Source organism: Ahaetulla prasina, chromosome 2 (genome assembly GCF_028640845.1).
Source record: "Ahaetulla prasina isolate Xishuangbanna chromosome 2, ASM2864084v1, whole genome shotgun sequence".
Taxonomy (NCBI): domain Eukaryota; kingdom Metazoa; phylum Chordata; class Lepidosauria; order Squamata; family Colubridae; genus Ahaetulla; species Ahaetulla prasina.
In genome coordinates this window covers 193,535,421-193,551,832 of record NC_080540.1, presented here as the reverse complement: position 1 = coordinate 193,551,832, position 16,412 = coordinate 193,535,421, and the positions used below count along the sequence as shown (strand labels likewise).

The 16,412-nt window shown below is 38.2% G+C and overlaps 1 protein-coding gene across 1 annotated transcript in view; it reads left to right on the top strand.

The window, feature by feature from the left end:
- Positions 1–5,525: 5,525 nt before the first annotated feature.
- Positions 5,526–16,412, top strand: part of LOC131192289 (T-cell surface glycoprotein CD4-like) — a 35,413-nt gene continuing 24,526 nt past the window's right edge. The window contains exon 1 of the mRNA XM_058171303.1: positions 5,526–5,647. The gene's annotated coding sequence lies outside the window, so the exon portion shown is untranslated. The remainder of the gene's footprint in view (positions 5,648–16,412) is intronic.

Genomic DNA, 16,412 nt, shown 5'->3' with positions numbered 1-16,412 from the left:
CTTTTTCTGAAAATATGTATTTTTTAAAAATAATCACTCTGGGCTTGTTGATTACGAAGAGTTATATAAAAATAAATTAGTAATCATAATGACAGATTACCTTCTAATTTATAATTTATTTTATTTTATTTTATAAATTTTATATATATATATATATATATATATATATATATATATATATATATATATATATATATATATTTGTTTTCTGAGGTTTTCGCGGGTGTTTGTATGTAGATCTTTGGTTATTCGGGTTTTCTCCCACGTAAAATTGGAAGTGTCTTGGCGACGTTTCGATGAAGTCTCATTCGTCATCTTCAGGCTTCAGCTTCGTGCTTCTGGGAGCAATATATATATATAGTACTTATGTGCCTGCCATATACTCATGTAATTCCTGTTAATTTCCAAGATTAATTTTCTTTCAAATTTACTGACTCTCAAAAATCTATTGCTTTAGCCCATCTTACCCTGTCTCACATTAAAGCTAGGAGCTAGAGTAAGAAATAAGAATCAAATATGTACTGCATGTTGAATATCAGTTCAGACTTGCGGTATTCACTGTCTTCCCCACAGTACATGTCTATTTGACACCTCACCTATAAATCAAAGCTTTGCCCCCAACTCCAGAGAGGGTTATAAGCTACAAGGAAAGAGTGGGTGTCAGAGAGAGATGAAATCTCAGCAGTGTATAGGACTTGGTGGATTTCCTCTGTGTTAACCTATGGCTGGATCTCATAGAAAGCAACCAACAAAATGTGGGTGAGAAACCACAAAGCCCCTCCTTATTCTTCTAAAGAAGAAGGAAAAAAATCATTGAAATTCAACATCATTATGAGATATCTTCATTTACAGGGGCATATTGAACTATTTGATTGGGCTATGAACTGTGCCACTTAATGCAAGCCATAAGAGGTTGGGTATCTCCAATAGAGTTACCTTATCAGGGCTGGGGAAAAATCAGAATTGAACTGGATGCCAGCAAAGCATTAAGGGTTTTCTGTATCACTTTATCATTCTTCACTGGTTGTCTGGAGTTTTGCAGCCCTGATATATTAGCCCTCTCTTTTGGAATTCTCTTGTCCTTCATACATACAATATCCAGAGATCCTGAATGCTCTGAAACACAAATAATTAAGAAATAATTTCATGAACACTTCAGCGTTCATAAACTTCCCAGTTCAGATCTGGGGCCCAGACTGTCAGTTTGTGAATGAAGATACTTCGATTCAAAGGCAAATTAGGAAATGAACTCCAGATTGGAACTCTAGGGCAATCCCAAACCTCCTTTTTAGTCCAGTACAGGTAGTCCTTGACTTACAATGGTTCATTTAGTGACTATTTGAAGTTACAATTACTGCTTTTCATGCTTATGACCGTTGCAGCATTCCTTTGGTCATGTGATCAAAATTCGGGCACTTGACAACTGGCATGAATTGATGACCATTGCACTGTCCCAGGATCAGGTGATCACCTTTTGTAAACTTCCCAGATGGCTCCTGGCAAGCAAAGTCAATGCGGAAAGCCAGATTTGCTTAACAACCATTGAACAACTGAAGTGATTCATTTAGCAACTGTGGAGAAAAAAGTTGTAAAATGGGGCACAGCTCACTTAACAGCTGTCTTGGTTCGAAATGAAAAATTTGAGCTCAATTCTGGTTGTAAATTGACGACTATCTGTAGCAGAATGCCTGCCATGAAGCAGTCTGTCTCTATCCTTAACTGGAAGTATGTTGCTCCATCCATCCCTTACCACTTTTTTAATTGCTATTTTTCCTATGTGGAGATGTCTAGCCATGCTTGATGGCCAATGAGAGTCATTTGTTTTAATACTGAAAGTCATTACTACCAAATCCCCAGTCTCCTGCTGCTTATTTTATGTCTACTTGAAAAGGATTGGATTCTTGGGGATAAGAGGACACAGATATTCACAGGGAGCAGCGAACTTTGTAGAAGTACGGTATAAAGGTATTCTTATGGATTTCAGACCACATGTTCTTCTACTTGAAGAATGGAACATCGAAAGATGTTCTGGTATTCATCTTTTGTTGTTTAAGGAAAGTGAAAGGGAAGGAAAGGAGACAGAAAGACAAGTTGAGCAACTCAAACACAGTTGCAAACAGGAAGCAGCATTATCTAGATAGACTTATAAAATTACATGACAATTGAACAATATCTCACATGGACTCCGCACAAATTAGAATAATTTTTTATGATCTCCCATGTTCTTTTTTACCCTTTTTCCTATCTTGCCGTTACTTCAGAATATCCAGAAAAGAATTAGACATTTTTTTTTATCTGCAGCTAATTCAGATCAGATCTCAATCAGCTTCAGATAAAAAAACATGCCCATAAGCACAATGGGAAGGGTCATCACTGGCAAAATGAAAGAGATTTTGAAGCTGTCTATTCCTTAGCTTGCATTTTCATTCTATGTCATAGAGGAATTTACATGCATAGCCTTTTCTCTGTTTTCCTTTTTTTTTTTTTTTTTTGCTTCTTCTGCCTGCCAAATCTTCTGTAATGAAAATAGCTAGTGAAATCAATTCATGTTTCTGCTTCTTTCTGTAAATTCTCAAGCGGTCCAAGTGGGTTTTGTTGTCCTTCTTCCCTAGGATGAATCAATGGCCTTTATCACATCCAGTAATTGGTTTCTACCAGTTTGCCCTGGTTCGTGTAAACCGGTAGCGGCGGTGGCGGGAGGCTCCGCCCACCCACCCGGACATTTTCACGGACGGTCTGTGCATGCGCAGAAGCGTTGCGCGTGTGTGGTCATGATTGCAAACCGGTAGCAAAGGTAAGTAGAAACCACCACTGATCACACCCATGTTTATTGGTTATTTAACAGGGCAATTTTATTATTGTCATTCTTCCTTTTTATTACTAATTACACAATTAGGAGCAAATAAGACAAAAGAGACAGCTGTGTGCATTATAACTGGGAGAAGGGTTTTGTAAATTACTAATTTTCAAACTAACAAGGAGAAAAATCAAGTCAACAAGTTTTCTGTTTACAGTTCATGTAATCTATGTATGCTTATAAACATTCCTGGAAGTGAGAATCTGACCTGAGCAATGATTAGTGGAGCTGATGTCATTACAACAGAAATGAGTTTTATTTACATGAAGTGCATTAGAGGGATGGGCATATCCCAGCATCTAGCTAGCCACATCCTGCCCAGTGAATGTCAAAAATAAAGAATACACATGTGCTTCATTTGTACTTCTGGGAACAAAGGCTGGAGCAAGTGATCTCCTTCCAATCTCTATGGCAAAGAGCAACCAAAATAATAGCCAAAGAACAGACACAGAGGAAATTCTTAATTCTCTATCAACACCCTATTGCCCCCCCCTCCCTTGTGCTCACTCAATAGGTCATGAATTTTTGAAGGATCAATGACACTAAATTCAACTCGTAACCTAGAATGCATACTTTGAAATTGATAGGATTATGGAATTTAGAAGATCAAATTATAATAAGTTCTGAGAGAAGCAAAATGAGAAATTGATTGGAGAAGGCAGTACTTTTGAGGAAGATGTCATCAGTTCCTTTTTAAAAGGGGATAATGGCAACCCTGCAGAAATGAGACTTTATTTTTTTAAAGGCTTTATTATTCAAATAAATACAAAATTCACAGGAACTTGCAAAAACCTGCAAAAGACCAAGATTTCTTATTCAACCTTTAACCTTAACCTTAACTTAACTTAAAAAAAATTGTATTTTTATATCTTATTTTAAATTAATTCCTTTTAATAGACTTTACTTCTTAATCCTGAAACTTTCTCTGGACTAACAACATCTCTTAGTTACCACCTTTCCTAGGAAGAAGGCATTAACTACTAGTCATCATTATTGTTGAATAAGAAATAGTGTAATGTAGATTTTTGTGATATCATTAAACAAATTATGTAATTTGGCATCATTCGCACCAGTATGGGCCATTTCTATGATTTTTTTTAAATTTACATTTATATCCTGCCCTTCTCCGAAGACTCAGGGCGGCTTACACTATGTTAGCAATAGTCTTCATTCTATTTGTATATTTATATACAAAGTCAACTTATTGCCCCCAACAATCTGGGTCCTCATTTTACCTACCTTATAAAGGATGGAAGGCTGAGTCAATCTTGGGCCTGGTGGGACTAGAACCTGCAGTAATTGCAGGCTGCTGCTGTTAATAACAGACTGCATTAGCAGTCTGAGCCACAGAGGCCCCTAATAATAATAATAATATCATGCAAGTGACATAAATTGAATATCATGCATGTGACATAAATTGAAGTGAGACTTTGATCAGTGGTGCTATGCATAGTTTCAGACTATGCTGAAACGAAGTTTCACTCTAAGGTAAATGAAGTGGGACGGGATTGAAAAATGTGTGAGATAAAAGAAAAGAAGGGTCAAGAATGAATGAGTGCTAAATGAATATGGGTTGAATTCAAAAGTGACAGTATGAAAGAAATACATTGAATTATTTGATCATACAGAGTGTAGGAATGAGGGTTAAATTGCAAAATAAATACACGAAGGAAGAGTGAATGGGTTGGGAGTGGAAGAAGACTGAGAAAATTATGGTTGGTTGAAATTGATCAGATCCTCAAAAAGAGAGCAGTGAAAACTTTCAAGAATAAAAGATAATGAAGTGGAGTACAGATATGGCAGAAGCCAAGATGATTTGCAAGTATAGAAACATTCAGAAAGTACAACAAGGATGGTGGTGTAAACTAACCCTAATTTGATTTCCCTCTTTTTCTTCTTACTGCCTGCCCTTTGTCTATGGTCATTCTCAGCCATCCAGGTCATGGTTGTCCCAAAGGTGCTTTTTCAAGAGGCAATTGGACTTTCTGTTTTTCTTTGAAGATGTTTTGCTTTTCATCAAAGAAGCTTCTTCAGCTGAAAAAGAAACGTCTTCAAAGAAAAAGTCCAGTTGTCTCTTGAAAAAACACCTTTGGGACTGCCAGCTAGCCTTCCTTCCTTCCTTCCTTCCTTCCTTCCTTCCTTCCTTCCTTCCTTCCTTCCTTTCTCTCTCTCTCTCTCTTTCTGCAATTTCCATTAAGTTGCTTATACTGAAAGGGAATAGTGAGATTGATATATATCTATGTGAGCTAAGGGGAGGGGGGCACAAGAAATGTCAAGTTCTCTCCTTGAATACGTTTTTTTGCTTGTAAGAGGAAGGTGGTTTCTTTGGTTTTGTTTTCTCTGCTTTACATCAAAGAAGCTTCTTCAGTTGAAAAAGAAACGTCTTCAAAGAAAAAGTCCAGTTGTCTCTTGAAAAAACACCTTTGGGACTGCCAGCTAGCCTTCCTTCCTTCCTTCCTTCCTTCCTTCCTTCCTTCCTTCCTTCCTTCCTTCCTTCCTTCCTTCCTTCCTTTCTCTCTCTCTCTCTCTCTCTGCAATTTCCATTAAGTTGCTTATACTGAAAAGGAATAGTGGGATTGATATATATCTATGTGAGCTAAGGGGAGGGGGCACAAGAAATGTCAAGTTCTGTCCTTGAATACATTATTTTGCTTGTAAGAGGAAGGTGGTTTCTTTGGTTTTGTTTTCTCTGCTTTTTCCCTCAGTTCTTGTTGTCTGTAGGTTAGATGACATCTGCGAAAGTTTCATGCAAAAGGAAAGAACAGAGAAGAAATAGAGAGACGGAGCAAGGTAAGGGTAAAGTTTTACTCTTTAGCAACATAGGCTAATTCATTTAACTTGTTTTTTTGTTTTAAAAATACATATTTATGTTGCCACCCCAAACAATTTTTTCGTAGGCCTGCTAACAAATATTTTAAACCCATATCATAAAAATGTCCTAAAAATATGATGTGCTAGCTGACATTTCATGCAGCTCCTCAAACTAGTATGAATCCATTTCCAATCTCCTATTTGCTTATAAAAGATCAATATTTTTTTCTCTTTTAAAAGTAGGTTACACTTTGTAACAGAAGTTGCTGGACTATGTTAGTATAATTTTTTATATGGTGATTTCTCTCTTTTTACTAGAATTTGGGGGCCTATTTTTCACCTTGCTCAGTTCAGACTATTACCGTATACTAATCCTTATTTCTGTGATCCAGTTTCCTGTGGTGCTTAAAATGGAGGGAGAGAGAAATTGGAATTCTCTTATTTATGTATTGGAAGTACTTTTTTCTTCATCATCTTTATCTTTATAGAAGCATCCCAGAGTCGAGCATAAAATGTTCCTTTCCTAATATTTACTGTCCAAGATGTACAAAACAGAAACAGAAGGTTTGGAAACAGAAAAAGACATGATAATAATTACTTATGGAGTTGTCCAGATCAATAGGAATATCCGTATTACAGAGTTAGTTCTCTACCTTGACTGGTATGCCTTTTTAAAATTATTATTATTATTACTGATCTCTTTCTCTTCCCCCTCCCCCTATTATTTGTCTTCTCTTTTGTTTTCCTTTTCATCTCTTAAGCCTTATCTGCTTCTTTACCATTCTCCTCCTCTGGGCACAGTAGCTTTTCCAAAATGGCTTTCAGAATAGAGATTACCATGTGGAGTTGGTCATGGCAGCTCACGGAACCATTTTTTGCTTCCTCTATCTTCCGTTCAAGATGATTGGACTTGCCATTTCTCTGCTCTGTCTTCAAGTACTCATGTGCTTGAAAATCTAAACCATTTGGACACTTTTTAAAAAAATAAGAATAACCCTTCCGATAAACAAATGGAGGCTAGGAACATAGAGTTTAGGGTGAAATGTGCTTCTCCTACCCCCTTCCCCCAAACTCCATGGTATCTAATATAGATAGCTATAATAATATATTTTAAAAAATAATATAGATATAAATCATTTTGGTCTGTCTTGTCCTTTACTCCATCTCTGAAAAATGAGACTAATATTTATCCAAGCTTACACTGATTTACTGATCAAACAGAGCCATTGTTCTCCCCCACCTCATGCACCCTTCCTTCATTCAGAAGAGAAGATTTCTCCAATGGTATACTTCAAACTCTGGATTATCCTTTTATGCAGGATCTATCTTTGGAAAACCAGAGAGATTGTCTCATTAGAGAATCCTTGAATACCTAGGAAGTTTTTCCATGTAGAGTCTGCTGAAATGAGGAACTGGGCAAGAGCATAGAGCTTTTCATTTAAAGACACCTGCTCAGTTGCCAGAGGCAGCCAATTTTATAAATAATACTAAAAGCATATTAAAGCTGAAAGTAATTCAAAATTATATTTTGATATTTATTTTTTAATGGGTCCTTTGTCCAATAGCAGCTGCAGACCATCAAAGTGTCATTCAGGAGCTTTGTTAATAGATTTTCCATCAGATCCCTTCCTGCTAAGATAAGGTGTTGTGGTGGTGGGGGAGATTCTACATTCAGCCCATTCAGGAAAATGCACAAATTGGGAGATTACTGGAATACATGTAGAGAAAAATGTAACTTCTGGTTATCAAAATTATTCTGTGACAGTGCAAGAGACCTATACATTATAACAGAATAGAATAACAGAGTTGGAAGGGACTTTGGAGGTCTTCTAGTCCAACCCCCTGCTTAGGCAGGAAACCCTACACCATTTCAGACAAATGGTTATCCAACATCTTTTTAAAAACTTCCAGTGTTGGAGCATTCACAACTTCTGGAGGCAAGTTGTTCCACTGATTAATTGTTCTAACTGTCAGGAAATTTCTGCTTAGTTCTAGGTTGCTCCTCTCCTTGATTAGTTTCCACCCATTGTTTCTTGTCCTGCCCATAGGTACTTTGGAGAATAGTTTGACTCCCTCTTCTTTGTGGCAGCCCCTGAGATATTGGAACATTGCTATCATGTCATCCCTAGTCCTTCTTTTCATTAAACTAGACATACCCAGTTCCTACAACCGTTCTTCATATGTTTTAGCCTCCAATGTACAAGTAATCTTTGACTTACCACAGTAGGTTTAGTGACTGTTCAAAGTTATACAGAAAAAGGTAACTTATGACTGTTTTTCATACTTACAACTGCTGCAGCATCCCTATGGTCACCTGATCAAAATTGATATGGTTGGCAACTGACTCATATTTATAATGGTTGCAGTGTCCCAGGGTCATGTGATAACCTTTTGCGACCTTCTGACAAGCAAAATCAATAGGAAAACTAGTTTCATTTAAAAATTAACTTGACTGTAGTGATTCACTTAACAACTGTGCAAGAAAGATTGTAAAATGGGGCAAAATTCATTTAACTACTCTCTCACTTAGTAACAGAAATTTTGGGCTCAATTGTGGTCATAAGTCAAAGACTACCTGTATTCTCGTCACCATTGTTGCGTCCTTTCAATACTTTTTGACCTTTTTTATACGTGTCTGTGTCTGTATTATTGAAAGCTTCTGTTCAATAAAAAGGCAAACACAAACAAATATATAAGGAAAGTAGAAAACGATAAAAGCGCAAAAAAAAGTGCTAGAAGCAGTACAGATAAAGAAAGAAAGAGAAAAAAGTAAGTTAAGCAAATGGCTTCTTATAGGTAGCCTTATGGTTATGTCTATTCATTCAGCAACCATTCAAAATTATGGTGGTGCTGAATAAGGGGCACTTACAACTGGTCTGCAAAGTTGTGGCCCACACAACTTCCACTTTTTCTCCCCCTGCAACAACACCCACTTACTGACAAATGGCCTGTGCTGGCTCTCCCAGGCCCATTCCCAGTTTCCCCCGACTCATACACGTCATAACTATTTGTACAGCAGTTACAAGCAGACTTTTACCATTTCTGCCTCTTTAGAATTGCATTATATACTGTAGTTCCTTTCTATCCTTTTTCATCTGCAAATCTAGAGATGACTAGTTCACTTTTGTCTCTTAGCAAAAAGTCCATAAAAAGTTTCCAATTTTTAGAATTGCAAAAAGATGGCCTTCAGAGCTGACACTTTTATTGCTTTGTCCCTAATCAAACAATCTGGCCATTTCTGCAAGCTCTGCCATCCTCACAATTAACTCTTTCATTGTGGATCTGGGAGTGCTTTTCCATCTTAGTGCATATGGGAACTTGGGTGCAATTACCATGTATAAAACTAATCATCCATAAGTCCTCTCTAATTGTGTTTCCTTAAGTCCTAATTAAAAAATCTGGTTTCATCAGAACATTAATTTTTGAAATTAGTTGCATTATCAACTAATGCATTCTTCAATTCTTCTAAGGTCCGGAAGAGCTTAGCCGACATATTTACAAAATGCAAGGATAAAATTAATTCCATCAGATCCGGCAGTCAGTCTGTAGAGATGGTAGATATATCGAACCAGATTCTTTGATTAATCTCCAACACTCATAAATCCCCAAAGGTGGACAACTAAATTTGAGCTAATAATTGTTTGACTTCTACCAATGGTGGATTAGCAGGAAATGGATGGCCAGCTGGATAAATTATCAGATTTAGAAATTCTTGGATGAAATGAAAGTTGAAAATTTGCCAATGCCAATTTCAAAGTAGCTCTAGGCTTCTTATTTTCATGATGTCAGTAGTGTTGAAGAACTGAGATTTATTTCCAGTTCATTTTTAGTGTAGTTGAAATTGGTGCAGAGCAATGTTCTGTGTTGTTCTGTGGCTTTCTATTGCAGGAAGAAGCCCTTGCCATACTGTTCTTTCTGGCTTCTGAGCTTTGGCTTCTGAAGGAGAACTGTTACTTTGATTGCTTTGCAGCAGGCTAAGTAAAAGGAATTGGGGGAGGGGGTTTTTGAAACTGACAAGAATTTTGCCTGTCACTTCTATTTCAGCTATAGATCAACCATCCCTTGAACTGTGTTTCTTTCTTGTCCTTTTCCTATTACTGTAGATGGAGTAAGATTGATAGATTTTTTTAATGTTTTTGTTTTGAGGCAATGATTTGTGTTCCTTGTTCTCAGCCATTCAAATCAGCAGAATTCAAACAATAATGGATAGTTAACTTCAACTTGCTTCTCAGAGTGTGAGGAGTGAAAATAGCAGAGTGGAAGTACTATGAGTCATGTGTGAGTGATCCCTCTTTGCCATGACCTCATGCTTACATGAATGACTTTATTCAGTAAGAAGATATTATGACATTCTACAGGATTCTACCTTAAGCCCCATGCAATTTAATGTGAATATTAGATCATTCCTTGAGGTCACCTTTTTCCCCCCCCCAACAGATCCAGGGGAAAGAGCAGAAATGCTTAGTGAGTATCTTGCTACAGTTAAAGGTTCAATGAGCTTAGACCAAACAAAACAGAAGGTGAGTGGATAGTCTGAGTAAACAGTTGAATCAATCTTGCGGAGATTGAGAGTTTGTTAAGGGATTACATTTGTAGCTTCAGGAAGCTTTTAAATCCATCTCAGTTTTAGAGACGTAGATATCCTTTGTGGCGTAATTACTGTTTCACCAGTTTGACCTGATTTGCCATCTAGAGTCCAGCCTAGATAGAAATCATATGCCCACTCGCACTTAACTACAGTCCTGGCGATACCTTTTGTTCTTGCAAGTTCCTCATGATGTTTTCTTCATCGGATCCCTGTTTGCTGTGAGACAGGGCAAAATCACCCTTAGTTCTTCCATTGTTTTTCCCTCTTCCTCCTTTATCTGACACTATTCGAAAATGACCTTTAAGGTATATAAAATCCATTAGGCATTGTCACCTTTGCTTCCTTGGAAGGAAGCCAGGAACCGGACAGTGCCTGGGAATATAGGTTACAAGGGCAGGTCAAAGGTTAGCAATGGAGGCTACATCTAGCTTTCTGCTGACTCAAAGATGGGGTAGAGATCCTTTCAACTCAGCAGCTGGGAAAAATCAATGATGGTGCTTAAATAAATAAGACATTTCCAGTAATCCATATGAAAGGATAGTATACCACGAACAGAAATAGTGTTTCCTGTTTTGAATAAGTTAATGCAGTAAAATGCATTTCATAACTTGAATTATCAAAGATGAAATATGCAAGAACCCCCCATAACAATTCCAAACATACCTTGGACGATTAGAATAATTTTTAAAATGATATATGTCAATCATATTAATATCTCAGAAATTCTGATTGTGTCAAAATGTGGCATCTCTATTAAAAAATATTTTGACTTTTGCCTATGCCAATGGTGAGCGAATAATTTTCCCAAGGGGGCACATGAGAAACTGGGATTGTTGTGGAGGGATGAACCAATAGGGCTGTGAAGGTGGGTAGTCACACACGCACACGCACACAAATGTAAATTGGAAAAAAAAAGGGACAGCCGAAGTGGCCATAAAATGCCCAGGTCTGGTCTATACTGAAGTTATCCTAATTCTGCAATGATATCATTGTAACTGGAATTGTTAGAATGGGAGAGAGAGGACCTGATGGAGAAAGTGTTGCCCTTTCCTTGTCTTTGGTTTATAATTTGTTTTTCTGCCTTTATTTATTTAAATAAACAGAACCCCAAAAAATATAGAAAAAGGAAAATATTTAAAAACAAAAGAATATTGTGTGTGTGAGAGAGAGAGCGTGTTAGTTTTCCATATATGTATATAAAGTTTCACACATTCGTTTCAAATAGAGGATAACCATATTTTATTATAATCATTCATAAGCAATCTGTCTGCAGGTCCAAAAGTCATATTCCTAGACTTACAAATGAGAGTGTAGTTCATAAATGTTACGATTCCTCTGTTCAAGTCATACAAAGGCTCCAGCCTCAGTTGCATCCAAGCTAAATGGTTCACAAGAGCACCCCGTGTCTTGCTTCTGGCCATGAAGACCTGCAGAAGCAAATTTTTGATGTCATGTGTGTCAGGGTTCTCCAAACTTGGCAATTTTAAGTGGACTTCAACTTCCAGAGTTCCTCTGGACCTCTGCTGGCTGAAGAACTCTGGGAGTTGAAGTCCACAAGTCTTAAAGTTGCCAAGGTTGAAGACCCCTGATGTATGTTGTTCTGCTCTGACCTTCACACAGAAGCAATTCTTCTTTCACTTTCAGCTGCTCAGCTTGATCCGATTGTGACCTGTTGCCTATTGAACTCACTCTTTACACAATTTAACCTTGCCTGGTTGTTCAAAGTATTTTGTCTCGGAAAAAACTTTGGCTGAAAAAAAAAGTTCAACTAAAAGAAGAAACTTTGGGATAAATTCACGATAACTGGAAATACATTCCTTCAATCTCCACCTTTTTAACAGAAAAATTCTTGATCTTCTTTTGCCCACGTCTGCTAACTGCTTAAAATAAATTTTACATATTAAACCCCAAATTAAAACATGAACACATCACAAAAATTTCAGTAGCAAAAACTAAAGAAGACCCTTAAGATATTCTAAATGTTGTTGTTGAACTGAAATGAAGGCCTACAATTTGTCAACAAAAATGATTGTCTTCATTTTTATTGAAGTTTGTTTGCATAAACAATCAGCAGGAGAAATGAGGCAGTTGCCCCATTTTACAATCTTTTTTGCTACAGTTGTTAAGTGAATTACCGCAGCTATTAAGTTAGTAACATGGTTGTTAAGTGAATCAGGCTTCCCCATTGACTTTGCTTTTCAGAAGTTCCCAAAAGGTGATCACATTATTATTATTATTATTATTATTATTATTATTATTATTATTATTATTATTATTATTATTATTATTATTTATTCGATTTTTATACCGCCCTTCTCCCGAAGGACTCAGGGCGGTGTACAATAAAAGTAAAACAGACAATACAATATACAAATAAAATACAAATTAAAAAACTTATTTTATAATTGGCCTAAAAAACTTTAAAATATATAAAACTAAAACCCCTTAAAATTAATAATAGCAAATTTAAAATCAATAAAATTTAAGCCAGCCCCGCGCGAATGAAAAGATGTGTCTTCAGTTTGCGGCGGAAGGTCCGAAGGTCAGGTATTTGGCGTAAACCTGGGGGAAGCTCGTTCCAGAGTGTGGGAGCCCCCACAGAGAAGGACCTTCCCCTGGGGGCCGCCAGCCGACATTGCTTGGCGGACGGCACCCTGAGAAGTCCCTCTCTGTGAGAGCGTACGGGTCGGTGGGAGGCATGCGGTAACAGCAGGCGGTCCCATAAGTACCCAGGCCCTAAGCCATGGAGCTTAGGGACATGACCCCGGGACAGTGCAACTGTTATAAATAGGAGACAATTGCCAAGTGTCTGCATTTCAAATACTGATCATGAAGAGGCTGCAACAGTCATAAGTGCGAAAAACAATCATAAGTCACTTTTTTCAGTGCCACTGTAACTTCAAATGGCCACTAAATGAAATATAAATTGAGGACTACCTGTATAGAATTCAGCTCACCCCCCATCATAAGACAACTCAGTGAGCTTCCATGGTTGGAGGTAGTAGAAAACCTCAGTCTCCTGGCTCCTTGACAAAACTAACTGTGGACTCAAGCTGTTTTTTTTTTGTGATATTTTTTTCTGGGAAAAAACATCAGCCAAAGAAGAAACTTTGAAATAAATCCACTGTAAGAGGAAATTCATTCCTCCCAAAGCACATCTGCCTCAATAGAAAGGCTCTTGTTCTTGTTTTCTGATGTATACACAAAGGACTTTTAACCTAATTTTTAACTTGAAAGTTGCCCCAATGTATTTGTGGGAAGAAGAACAATTCAATCAGCACTTTTCTGACAGTAGGATCATGGATTTTACTATAGCAAACCTGCTGATCCCTCAATATTTTTCTTTTTCTTTTTAATGACTTCTTATATGATTCTGGGCTATATGTTCTTGGAGTGATTTTGACAGGACAATCAGTCTTGGAAAGTGTAAATATTTTCCTTTTTTTTTCTACCACAAAGCGGTGATCTTTTCTTTTTTATAGTCATGAGCTGCTTGATTCCTGGCTAGAAATGAACTAAAGATGCCTCTTTCTGGTTTTCAAACTCCTCTTCCTTTTTCAGCAAGGTGATAAGGTTCTTTCTGGATCACATTACCAACAGCCCCCAATAGATGCATTCCCCTGCTTCCACATACCTCCCAGGCTAGTAAAAGTAAAAGTAAAAAAAAAAAGTTTTATCATTTTTTCCTATCACTTGACTAGAGGAGGATGTGGCAAAATCCTTGTGCATATCACGAAAGAAAGAAAGAAAGAAAGAAAGAAAGAAAGAAAGAAAGAAAGAAAGAAAGAAAGAAAGAAAGACCCATAGTTTAACTTCTTGATCAATGAAAAAAGGAAGAAAGGAAGGAAGGAGGGAAGGAAGGAAGGAAGGAGATAGCTGTCCACCATTTTCCTAATTAACTTGTAAAACAAAATTATAGGGCAGCAACCAGTGATGGAGGTATGCAGTGCTCCTTCCCCAGTAACGAAGTCAAGGGATTGCCTATGATGAAAGGAAGGACAGCAGGCAAACTGGGCAGTTCTACTTGAGTCAGAAAACAGTACTTCTGGATCATAGCAGAAAAAGCCAGTCACAGATTGCATTCCCAGTAGGCTGTGGATGAGTAGAAGATGATGTCATGCATTTCTGACTTCCAAGAAATAGTTAGTTGCCTGCGTTCACTCTGAGGCAAGCTGGCCAAATGAGTCAGAACAAATGCAAGCTGTTCCGAAGTTTCAGACTGTTAAACTAGAGGTCAAACTATGATTTCACTAAGGAGATAAGCCAAGCCAGCAAGGAATTAAGTCCGCTTTGTATCCCAGACCTTATGCTGCGTTTGTTCTGATCCACTTGACAGAGATGCTCAACTGATGGAATTAAACCAGGCAATCAGGAAAACTGAATTACCCACCCAATGAGAGCAATGGGTAAATTAATAGTTGCAGATCAATTCCCAGGGAAGACCTATGAAAAGACATACCACAGAAAAAGAACTTACAGAATGGTAGTCACCTATAGCTCGGAGCGTAAGCCACTCAAATGTTTTATCGGCAAGCCACAGCCCATACGACACCACACTTTCTGATGCCCTGAGTGGCTGGTCCATAGTTGCTTACTGATAGCCATCCAACCTGAAGCAAATTGTCACAAAAACAAAAAAACAAAAACAAAAAAAATTGTCACAAAAACAAACAAACAACAACAAAACAAACAAACCAGGACAAAAATGCTAATATGAGTGTCAGACCTTACAACAAACCCAAATGTTTACTTTGTCCCCACATCTACATCAATGGAGCCATTACAGGTCCCAACAAATGTACAGGTAAAATTAGAGCTATCGTCACCAGTTGTTTCTCTAATGTGAGGTATTAATGTCCTTTTGGATTCCAAAATCAACAAATGAACACATTTTGCACAAAAACTGATGGACTCAAGTTTGATATGAGGACTCAAAAAACCAGAACAAAGTAATATCAGGGCATTTTAACCTTCCGGAACACTCTGTGGCATACTTCTAAATAACAGCTTAAGGGAAACAGAACTCTAACAGCACCACTGAGCAGGAAATGATTGAATTCATATATATCAAAAGATTTCAGGCAATTTCAAAAGAATTCAACAAAGAAAGTGGTTTTTTTAATACATTACAACTTATAACCAATAAGGTGTTTGTAAACAGTCTCATATGTAACCTGAATAATCAATATGTCTTTTCCTCTCCCCTCCCTCCTTCAACCCAATTTAAATCTTATATCAGCCTAGCCCAGTGGTACCAAACCTATGGCATGTGTGCCACAGGTGGCATGCAGAGCCCTCTCTGTGGACACGCGCACTGTCGCCCCAGCTCTGTTTTGGGTCTCTGGTGCGCATGCATGGGGCGTGTAAGCACATGCGTCTGCACCTTGCAGCTTGGATGCACATGTGCACTTTGGGCACTCAGTGCCTCAAAGGTTTGCCATCCCTGGCCTAGCCACTTCAAAGATCTCTAAAGTTTATATGTTTGAATAAAACTTGTAGACCGTCAGAAAAGGTGCTATCAGGTTTCTTCTGATTTTCCCTCCTCCACAACAGTCTTGAATACCAATCTTAGCCTATGACAGTGATGGCTAACCTTTTCCTGACTGACTGCCCAAAGCACACCCAAACCCCCCAAATGCAATGCGCATGTGGCCCCTGCACATGTGCCCCATCCCGCGCATGCACTCACACACACACCCCGCCTGCACCCCATGCATGTGCAGCAGAGATCTGAAGGCCAGCTGGCCGGCAGGAGGCATGCGCGCATGCGTGGCGGAGCTAAACTGTGGTGTGTGGTGACAGCTCACGTGCTCACAGAGAGGGCGCTGCGTGCCATCTCTGGCACATGTGCCATGGGTTCGCCATCACGGGCCTATTAGGTTTAGCAGGTCTTTTTGTCTTCCCGCTGGGCCCAGTCAGAGGAGGTACTAAGTTCTTCCACAGTTGACCCATTGGAGGTGTTGGGGTGACCTAATCAGACAGCCTGACTCAAAATCTCCAGTTGCCTTCCTCTATCTCACATCACGCTTGTGAGTGAGACTGCAAATACACATTTCATTTAATTCCACAGAGACTGCAAATGGATGCATTCTGTACCCTTTGTTCTACAATCCTTGTACATAGTAGCAAAAAGGAGCAGGCATTCTCTAACTCTTC